This window comes from Mustelus asterias, chromosome 5 (genome assembly GCF_964213995.1).
Source record: "Mustelus asterias chromosome 5, sMusAst1.hap1.1, whole genome shotgun sequence".
Classification (NCBI taxonomy): Eukaryota; Metazoa; Chordata; class Chondrichthyes; order Carcharhiniformes; family Triakidae; genus Mustelus; species Mustelus asterias.
This window is the reverse complement of record NC_135805.1, coordinates 3688897-3700382: the sequence shown is the minus strand read 5'-3', so window position 1 is coordinate 3700382 and position 11486 is coordinate 3688897. Positions and strand designations below refer to the sequence as shown.

The window sequence follows — 11486 nt, the reverse complement described above, 5'->3', positions numbered from 1 at the left end:
AATCTTAAATTGGTTGTCAGCATAATTTTTAACATGCTGAGGAATATTTAGCAAATATTATCCAATTTCAAAATCACATCTAATGTTAGACACAGTGTTCTGTGTTTTGTAAGCACGGACTGGTTGGGTATGGTCTGTACTTTGCCCACTACGAACAGTGGAAGGAACATGCTGCTTGCTTGTAAATCGGCAGATTGCTGACAACCAATTTAAGATTATCAGTCGAGCTTTCAGTGTGTGTTTCCGTGTACTGGTAGCTACATATATTAATACAGAGGACCCAGTTCTTTGCAGATAGAAGGAATACACACATTGTGCCTGTTCAGCTAAACAAAGTAAGTGATAACCATTCATTGGCTCATTCCTCAGGAAAATGCCTTGACCAATCACAGTTAAGCCGCTGGGTTTAAATTTTCAAACTGTGCTTAGAAGTGAACTGTCAGTCACCATCAACTGGTGCATTCTCCACGGCAATGTCTCTACCAATCAGAGTCGACTTGCCAACCAATCAGCATTCTCTCTTCATACAGTATAAAATTATTGTTCCCCTGACATTGGCATTCTTGCTAATACCCTGATGAGTGCAAGCTGAAAAGCTTTGACAAAATGTCTTTTTTCAGCACTGCTCAATGTTTTTGAGGCTGTTCACTTGCTGCATCTTGAAACATTAAACTACGTTAAAGACTCTATATAAATGTAAGGATTTCTTGTTTTAGAACAGTTATTTTCCAATGTGATCCCATTTTAATTTTAATTAAAGTTAATGTGACTCCAGAAAAACAAAATAGCAACAAAGAAGCATGCAAGTCGAGTATCCTTTATTTGAAAATCAACTTTCAACATTTTTTTACAACCTCATCAACGTGAGAAGTTCCTGACTCAAGCAAACATGACTGAGCCAATTCAAACCTCGTCCACCGCACCCAACCTTTAGCATGGGCAGTCTAGTTGTTTGCCTTATCTCATGTCCAGTTGCAGTGAGAGTCTTTGCTTCTGACCCAAACCCTATCATGGCAACTAATTTCATCAAGAAAATGTTGCCCTTTGGGTAAATAACAATATCTGATCCAAATAATGATATTTGATCCAAATGGAATCAGCAAGTCTTTGCTAAGTCTGGTCTGCCGGAGGCTGCTTTCCCTTGCTTCACAAACTGTTTAATGTACCACTGAGGGACACAAAATCTTTTTTCCAATTCCTCATTACCAGCTAGGTTTCCGCTAGTCACTACTTATTGATTCCAACTATGCCCAATACCACAGGGCAGTGGTTCCGAATCTGCACTGATGGTCCGCAAGTGAAAGGGTTAATAATCACACAAGTTTAAAAATCACATAAGCTCCAAGCTGAACCTCAGTCACACAGACTGATGTGCACATATGTGCAAATGACAGGTTTTGATTAAAGTAAGCCCAGATAAGAGTCAAGGACTATCTAATTGAATGGTGTGCAGCTGCAGTTCATATCTGCCCATTAGAACAAGGAACAATGGAAAACAATGGAAGTTGAGATACCATTGGTCAGAGATATAGCTATTATTTCTTGACGCTATAACATGCACAAGTTTTAATTGGACATTATATCCTTATGTATGCATGATGTAACCTTAACTATGATTGGCTAGAGATAACTCTATTGTAATCAAAACTGAGATTTTAATTGCCTTTGTATTTTTGAATTTTTCACTCTGAATGCTCTGAATGGACATTCAGGGTCCTATAGCTACAGTAAAGTTCATCTTGAAACCACTCTGTTATTTTGTTTGGCTACTTAAGGAGAATGATAGTTTTTAAATACCACAAGAAAACCATAGTAACAGCCCATTACAACAAGAATACTGCAGGTGGTCAGTGGGGAAAACAATTCAAATTGGTGTACCTCATATGTACAAACATTTTTTGAATACAAAGTTATATCAAAGTGAGGTGAAAAAAAAAATTGCAAAAATATGCAGCATGCTTGGTGCTGTGTGACAAGGAGAGAGTCTCAATAAGAAGGAAAGATAGAAAGTCCTTCTACTGTAGACATGAGAAATAGAATAAATATTATGAAAGATAATGGCCGGCACGGAGGCACTGCTGCTTCACAGCTCCAGGGACCCGGGTTCGATTCCCGGCTCGGGTCACTGTCTGTGTGGAGTTTGTACATTCTCCTCGTGTCTGCGTGGGTTTCCTCCAGGTGCTCCGGTTTCCTCCCACAGTCCAAAGATGTGCGGGTTAGGTTGATTGGCCATGCTAAAATTGCCCCTTAGTGTCCTGGGATGTGTAGGTTAGAGGGATTAGTGGGTAAAATATGTAGGGATATGGGGGTAGGACCTGGGTGGGATTGTGGTCGGTGCAGACTCGATGGGCCAAATGGCCTCTTTCTGTACTGTAGGGTTTCTATGATACCAGAATGAGCACGGCCTTGACAATTATGGCAGTGCCATTGTGCCCAGATCTCATGACGTTTCTTATCCATACACCTCGCCTGGTTCGGGTTCCTTTGGCTGCTGCACTAAACTGGCCTTTAGTGCCACTGCTGGCTGTCTTTTGGAGTCTCAGGGACACGAGCAAACTGAAACCACACTATCTTATTCAAAAGGGATGAATGAAAAATGGATGGACCGCTGGGATCTTGCACAGCGCCAAGGATGTAATTACAAAGAGATTTGACTTGACTGAAGTAAGTGTTCCTAAAATTGGCAATATAATTAGTGAATAGAAGTGAGAGCTGTAAAGCTCTTAATAATAATAAAAATGAGCATGGTTGAAGATGCATCAGTGGCCACCAAGTCCCGGAGGCAGATAGATTTCCTGTCTATTACTTCAAACAAGCACATATAGGTAAACAATGAGTTAACACAGCTCAACCCTCTCAGCACTGTGGATCATTCACCGTTTCTAAATGTGGAGATTGTATACAGGCATGAGGTGCCTAATGGAGATTTCCGAGGGGAACTGAAATGTTGGGTTAAATGCGATTGTTTTCCAACTTTCAGCTGGAGGAAGCCAGCTCAAGTAAATATACAGATGAAGCTCATGATGAGCTACACAATGTGGACCCTTTGCTCGATTTCTGAGTGGTGCGGATTGAAGGAAAATCTGTTTAAAAGGTCAAAAGAGAGTGAACTGAAAGCAGGTCCAGAACAAAGAACAAAGAAAATTACAGCACAGGAACAGGCCCTTCGGCCCTCCAAGCCTGCACCGACCATGCTGCCCGACTTAACTAAAACTCCCTACCCTTCTGGGGAACATATCCCTCTATTCCCATCCTATTCATGTATTTGTCAAGATGTCCCTTAAAACTCACTACCGTATCCGCTTCCACTGCCTCCCCCGGCAACGAGTTCCAGGCATCTACCACCCTCTGTGTAAAAAACTTGCCTCGTACATCTCCTTTAAACCTTGCCCCTCGCATCTTAAACCTGTGCCCCCTAGTAATTGACTCTTCCACCCTGGGAAAAAGCTTCTGACTATCCACTCTGTCCATGCCCCTCATAATCTTGTAGACTTCTATCAGGTTGCCCCTCAACCTCCGTCATTCCAGTGAGAACAAACCAAGTTTCTCCAACCTCTCCACATAGCTAATGCCCTCCATACCAGGCAACATCCTGGTAAATCTTTTCTGTACCCTCTCCAAAGCCTCCACATCCTTCTGGTGGTGTGGCGACCAGAATTGAACACTATGGTGGGAAAATCGTATGAGGAAAGGCTGAGGGGCTTGAGGTTGTTTTCGTTAGAGAGAAGAAGGTTAAGAGATGACTTAATAGAGGCATACAAGATGATCAGAGGATTAGAGAGGGTGGATAGTGAGAGCCTTTTTCCTCGGATGGTGTTGGCTAGCACGAGGGGACATAGCTTTAAATTGAGGGGTGAGAGATATAGGACAGATGTTAGAGGTAGGTTCTTTACTCAGAGAGTAGTAAGGGCGTGGAATGCCCTGCCTGCAGCAGTGGTGGACTCGTCAACGTTGAGAGCGTTCAAGTGGTTATTGGATAAACATATGGATGATATTGGAATAGTGTAGATTAGAGGGGCTTTAGATTGGTACCACTGGTCGGCGCAACATCGAGGGCCGAAGGGCCTGTACTGCGCTGTAATGTTCTATGTTCTATATTCCAAGTGCAGCCTAACTAAGGTTCTATAAAGCAGTAACATGACTTGCCAATTTTTAAACTCAATGCCCCGGCCGATGAAGGCAAGAATGCCGTATGCCTTCTTGACTACCTTCTCCACCTGCGTTGCCACTTTGTGACCTGTGTACCTGTATACCCAGATCCCTCTGCCTATCAATACTCTTAAGGGTTCTGCCATTTACTGTATATTTCCTATCTTTATTAGACCATCCAAAATGCATGACCTCACATTTGTCCGGATTAAACTCCATCTGCCATCTCTCCGCCCAAGCCACCAACTGATCTATATCCTGCTGTATCCTCTGATGGTCCTCATCGCTATCCGCAAATCCACCAACCTTTGTGTCATCCGCAAACTTACTAATCAAACCAGTTACATTTTCTTCCAAATCATTTATATATATTACGAACAGCAAAGGTCCCAGCACTGATCCCTGAGGAATGCCACTTGTCACAGCCCTCCATTCAGAAACACACCCTTGCACTACTACCCTCTGTCTTCTATGACTGATGTGGAGTCGATGGTAGTCATGAGTCTGCTTTCTTGCATCTTATTCTATGACTGAGCCAGTTCTGCATCCACCTTGCCAGCTCACCTCTGATCCCATGCAACTTCATCTTCTGCACCAGTCTGCCATGAGGGACCTTGTCAAAGGCTTTATTGAAGTCCATGTAGACAACATCCACTGCCCTGCCCTCATCAATCATCTTCGTCACTTCCTCGAAAAACTCAATCAAGTTAGTGAGACATGACCTCCCCTTCACAAAACCAAGTTGCCTCTCGCTAATACGTCCACTTATTTGCAAGTGGGAGTAAATCCTGTCTCGAAGAATCCTCTCCAATAATTTCCCTACCCCTGATGTAAGGCTCACCGGCCTGTATTTACCTGGACTATTCTTGCTATCCTTCTTAAACAAAGGAATAATTGGCTATTCTCCAATCCTCTGGGACCTCCCCTGTAAGAAGTTTAACAACACCAGGTTAAAGTCCAACAGGTTTATTTGGTAGCAAAAGCCACACAAGCTTTCGGAGCTGCAAGCCCCTTCTTCAGGTGAGTGGGAATTCTGTTCACAAACAGAGCATATAAAGACACAACCTCAATTTACATGAATAATGGTTGGAATGCGAATACTTACAACTAATCAAGTCTTTAAGAAACAAAACAATGTGAGTGGAGAGAGCATCAAGACAGGCTAAAAAGATGTGTATTGTCTCCAGACAAGACAGCCAGTGAAACTCTGTGGGGGTTACAAATAGTGTGCCATGAACCCAATATCCCGGTTGAGGCCGTCCTCAAAGAAGAACAAAGAACAATACAGCACAGGAACAGGCCCCCCGGCCCTCCAAGCCCGCGCCGCCCCCCGGTCCAGGACCGAATCCCGAATCCAGGATCCCCGCCCAACTTTCCAGCCTATCCACACACCAATATCCTATCCACCGAGCTGTCCCTCACAGCTACGATGCTTTGTCCTCGTGTGTGCGGAACTTGGCTATCAGTTTCTGCTCAGCGACTCTGCGCCGTCGTGTGTCGCGAAGGCCGCCTTGGAGAACGCTTACCCGAATATCAGAGGCCAAATGCCCGTGACCGCTGAAGTGCTCCCCAACAGGAAGAGAACAGTCTTGCCCCAAACATCACCCAAGCACAACGTAACGCCATCCACGCTCTCAAGACCAACCGCAACATTGTCATCAAACCAGCAGACAAAGGAGGGGCCATCGTCATACTGAACAGAACGGATTACTGCAAAGAAGTGAACAGAACTCCCACTTACCTGATGAAGGAGCAGCGCTCCGAAAGCTAGTGGCTTTTGCTACCAAATAAACCTGTTGGACTTTAACCTGGTGTTGTGAGACTTCTTACTGTATTTACCCCAGTCCAACGCCGGCATCCCCACATCAAAGTTATACTTGCCAGACTGGGACAAAGTCGGAACAATATTCGCGATGTTGGTGGAGCAGTGAAACCAAATAGATCGGACATGGGAGCCAAAATCTGCACCCTGCAAGCAGGAAGGAAACCCAAGAATTTGGACAGGCCCCGCAAAGGGAGGTTACCGAGAAAATGCCACTACTGTGGAAGAGAAAGTCACTGGGCAAAAATGTGCTGAGCCAAGCAGCGGGATATAGGACGTCAGGGACACCATCAGTCTGAAGATGAACGCTTGGAGATGTTTAAGCAGCTCACCGCAGAGCAACAAGATATGTTGCTAGCCGCAGCAAAAAAACTAGAAGAGTCCGCCGTCGTCCTCACAGCCCCCCTTCTTGCACTAGTGGATCAGAGGGGAGGTGGGATATATATATATAACGATGAAGGTGGGCGATCAAGATATAGACTTTCTCCTGGACACCGGAGCAGAATTAACCTGTCTATCACTGAAGTACAAAAGGCATTTCTCCATGGGTGACCGACTGATAATAGCACAAGGAGCACGTGGAGGTAAAGTAAAATTCCAGCAGACTAAACCCACGAGAATTCACCTCTTTCCTCATCTTACTTGGAATGGACGTCCTGATTCAGTTAAACCCCTCTTTGGATTTTAAAGAGGTACGGTGACATGGTCTATCAATCCTTTGAAAAAGGAAGACTGGACGAGATGGGCCCGAGATAAGAATGATTGCAGCCGACTGCAGGTGGAATTAGCTTCATTCACCGGAACACCACCACCCTGTACCAGACAGTACTCCATCAGCCCAACATCTATCGCCGGCATCCTACCAGTTATTCAACAACTGGAGAAACAAGGCATGCTGGTCAAGACACAAAGCTTGTCTAACAGTCCTGTGTGGCCAGTAAAGAAATCAAACAGAACTTGGCGTTTGACTATCGACTACAGAAAGGCCAATCAGTGTATTGATCAAAAGGTCCTTCTAGTCGCGGACTCCTCCACCATTTTTAACACCTTAACCCCGGAGCATAAGTACATCTCAGCCACTGACATGGTTAACGGATTTTGGTCGGTGCCACTAGCACCTGAGGTCCAACCATGGTTTGCCTTTACGGTCCAGCAGCAACAGAATACCTGGACCTGGCTACCACAGGGGTTTCACAAAAGCCCTATGGTATTTCACATGGTCTTACAAAGCCACTTGCGAGAACATTGGCCTCCACGGTTATCCAATACGCGGATGATATCCTGTTAGCCTCCAACACGGAAGAACAGCACACGCAGGACTTACGCACCCTGCTGGATCACCTTCACCTGAAAGGACGCAAGACTAGCATCAACAAAGCACAGACAGTCCAAAGAGAGGTTGTGTACCTGGGACAGAAGATTTCAGAAGGAAAGAGAGAACTTACCCAGGACAGGGCCACAACCATTGAACCGCTAAACAGCCTACCACGGTCCAAGAACTGAGATCCTTTTTGGACCTGTGCAACTTTAACAGAAGTTGGGTGGACTCTTACACACAGCCTACCCAGCTGCTGACTGACTTTTTAACGGGAAAATGGGCACCAAAAGAAGCTAGTACCTTCATGGAAGAACAGAGAGATGCTTTCAGGAACCTCAAAGATGCTTTATGCTCCACATCAGCACTAGGAATCCCCAACAACGGGAAGCCTTTCACCTTGTTTGTCCATGAAAAGGAAGGATTTATGACAGCTATACTGACACAGGAACATAAGAACGTAAGAACATAAGAAATAGGAGCAGGAGTAGGCCATCTAGCCCCTCGAGCCTGCCCCGCCATTCAATAAGATCATGGCTGATCTGAAGTGAATCAGTTTCACTTACCCGCCTGCTCCCCATAACCCTTAATTCCCTTACCGATCAGAAATCCATCTATCCGTGACTTAAACATATTCAACGAGGTAGCCTCCACCACTTCAGTGGGCAGAGAATTCCAGAGATTCACCACCCTCTGAGAGAAGAAGTTCCTCCTCAACTCTGTCCTAAACTAACCCCCCTTTATTTTGAGGCTGTGCCCTCTAGTTCTGGTTTCCTTTCTAAGTGGAAAGAATCTCTCCATCTCTACCCTATCCAGCCCCTTCATTATCTTATATGTCTCTATAAGATCACCCCTCAGCCTTCTAAACTCCAACGAGTACAAACCTAATCTGCTCAATCTCTCCTCATAATCTACACCCCTCATCTCCGGTATCAACCTGGTGAACCTTCTCTGCACTCCCTCCAAGGCCAATATATCCTTTCGCAAGTAAGGGGACCAAAACTGCACACAGTATTCCAGCTGCGGCCTCACCAATGCCTTGTACAGATGCAGCAAGACTTCTCTGCTTTTATATTCTATCCCCCTCGCGATAAATGCCAACATCCCATTTGCCTTCTTGATCACCTGTTGTACTTGCAAACTGAGTTTTTGCGGCTCATGCACAAGGACCCCCATGTCCCTTTGCACAATAGCATGTTGTAATTTTTTTCCATTTAAATAATAATCCAATTTGCTATTATTTCTTCCAAAGTGAATAACCTCGCATTTGCCAACGTTATACTCCATCTGCCAGATCCTCGCCCACTCACTCAGCCTATCCAAATCTCTCTGCAGACTTTCCGCTTCCTCCACGCAATTCGCTTTCCCACTTATCTAACATGGGGACTGGCAAAGGCCTATTGGCTACTATTCGGCGAAATTGGATACGGAGCACTCAGATGGGGAAGTTGCTCGAGGGTTATGGATGCCAACTGACAAGTCGTAATGGCCACCGCACCTGTTGTTCTAGATCAGAAGCTAACTGTCAAGTGTCCCCACACTTCGATAACAGTGACCATGCCTTATTGTCAATGAACAAAGTATTGCAGGTCACAGCAGCCCAATGGATCCGCTGGACGGCGGTTCTGGAGGCCCATAATCTCCATTTCGTCTGGGCTAGTCCAGTTAACCCTGCAACTGGAACTTCTGAAAGAAACAGAAGCTGCTGCTTTAGCAGCGGAGGACCTTCCACCCAACCCAGATCTCATCCTTTTTACAGATGGCTCCTCCTATGTTGGCAACAGTGTCAGAAAAGCTGGATGGACGTTACTGCCATACATGAAGTTTGGCAAAAGGCTGTCTACCCTCAGGAAAGTCAGCTCAACAGGCCGAACTGCCAGCCTTGGCAGAAGCCTACTGGATAATAGAAGTGTGGAGTTGCTGGCGTTGGACTCGGGTAGGCACAGTAAGTAGTCTCACAATACCAGGTTTATTTGGTAGCACGAGCTTTCGGAGCTCTGCTCCTTCATCAGGTGAGTGCAAGATTTGTTTCCCAAACAGGGCATATATAGAAACTCAATTACAAGATAATGGTTGGAATGCGAGTCTTAACAGGTAATCAAGTCTTTACAGGTGCAGCTTAACCCTCTCTCCACTCGCATTGTCTGCACCTGTAAAGACTTGATTACCTGTTAAGACTCGCATTCCAACCATTATCTTGTAATTGAGTTTCTATATATGCCCTGTTTGGGAAACAAATCTTGCACTCACCTGATGAAGGAGCAGCACTCTGAAAGCTCGTGCTACCAAATAAACCTGTTGGACTTTAACCTGGTGTTGTGAGACTACTTACTGTGGATAACAGAGGGACAAACGACTAATATTTATACTGACTCACGGTACGCTTTTGGAGTCGCCCACATCTTTGGACAGTTATGGCAGAAAAGGGGTTTCCTTACAGCAGCGGGTACACCTATCCGTAAGTCCGAGACTTACTAGAAGCCATACAGTTGCCCCGGAAGTATCCATTTTGAAGTCTAAAGCCCATACGAAGGTAAACACAAAGGAAGCAAAGGGAAATGCCCTAGCTGACCAGGCAGCCAAAGAGGTTGCCTCACAATCTGCCTGGTTGGATGAATCAATCCAGATGTGTAGACTGGGATCACTTAGTCTGACACAAGATCTGGAGAACATGCAAAATGAGTGCACAAGGGAAGAAAAATGGACATGGATCGAGGCAGGAATGAAGCTATGGGAAGACAGTATATGGAGGCAAACAGACACTGAGAAGCCAGTCGCACCCCAGGCGCTGATGCCCTTTCTAGCACAGCAGATCCACTTGTGGGAACACCTGACCCCCAACAAATGATGGCGCGGTTTCAGAAAAGCTGGTGGGGATGTCATTGCCTGGAACCATTGATCTGTGAAAAGCTGATTGCCACTTGATGAGCGATATTGTGAGAATATTGCAAAAACTTGACAATGTTATCAGTTCAGTTTCCCAGCAGGTATCGGCAGTGTGGGGCGACCCTCCAGAAGGCAGCGACCACATCGTCCCAGGAGCTTAGTCTATGTAAAAAAAATACATAAGGACCTCTGGAAGCCAAATGGGAGAGTCCGTGTCAGGTGTTACTGACTACCCAAGCAGCAGTCAAGGTCCAGGGGAAGAAGGCCTGGATACACACATCCCATATAAAACAAACACCCAGTGGCTCCACCAAAGGATACTTATCTTTATACTTCTTGCATATATAGTAGCATTTTAATATGTTTAAACACAGTATTTAAAAACTCTGCGACCAGCCTGAACGAGTACGCCACTACAGTAACTGACTTCATTAGTAAGTGTGTAGAAGACTGTGTGCCAAAGAAGCAAATCCGCATGTTTCCCAAACGGAAACCATGGATGAACAGGGATATCCACTGCTTGCTGAAGGCCAGGCCTGAGGCGTTCAAGTCAGGCGACCCTGACCTATACAAGAAAGCCAGGTACGATTTAAGGCGATCCATCAAGGATGCCAAAAGACAGTAAGTACAGGACCAAGCTAGAGTCCCAGGCTAGCCACACGGACCCCCGCTGACTATGGCAAGGTCTGCAAGACATAACAGACTACAAGATGAAGGCATGTAAAATCGCCGGCTCCAACGCACCTTTCCCTGATGAGCTCAATGCATTTTATTCCCGTTCTGAGCAAGAGGTCAGTGAGAGCATGCCCTCTGCCCTGGAAACCCTGGATGGACAATATCTGGGGTCACCGTTGCAGATGTCAGAGCAGCTTTCTCGAAGGTCAATCCACAGAAAGCGACTGGCATGGATGGGGTACCTGGACGTGCACTCAGATCCGGTGCGGATCAGCGGGTGGGGGTATTTGCAGACATCCTCAATCTCTCTTTACAACAATCTGAGGTCCCTATCTGTTTCAAGAAGACAACCGTCATCCCGGTACCTAAGAAAAACCAAGCAGCATGCCTGAATGACTATCGTCCGATGGCTCTGACATCCATCATTGTGAAGTGCTTCGAAAGGCTAGTCATGGCACGAATCAATTCCAGCCTCCCGGACTACCTGGATCCACTACAGTTTGCCTACCGCCGCAACAGGTCCACAGCAGACGCCGATGTCAGACTCCTATTTATTGACAACAGCTCAGCCTTCAACACTATTATTCCCAAAGCTCATCTCCAAACTCCGTGGCCTGGGCCTGGGCTCCTCCCTCTGCG

General features: G+C 45.7%; 1 protein-coding gene across 9 annotated transcripts in view; it reads right to left on the bottom strand.

Annotated features, from left to right (window-relative positions):
• The window catches only part of enah (ENAH actin regulator), a 570439-nt gene that overhangs the window by 7734 nt on the left and 551219 nt on the right, over window positions 1-11486 (bottom strand). The gene's annotated exons all lie outside the window — the stretch shown is intronic.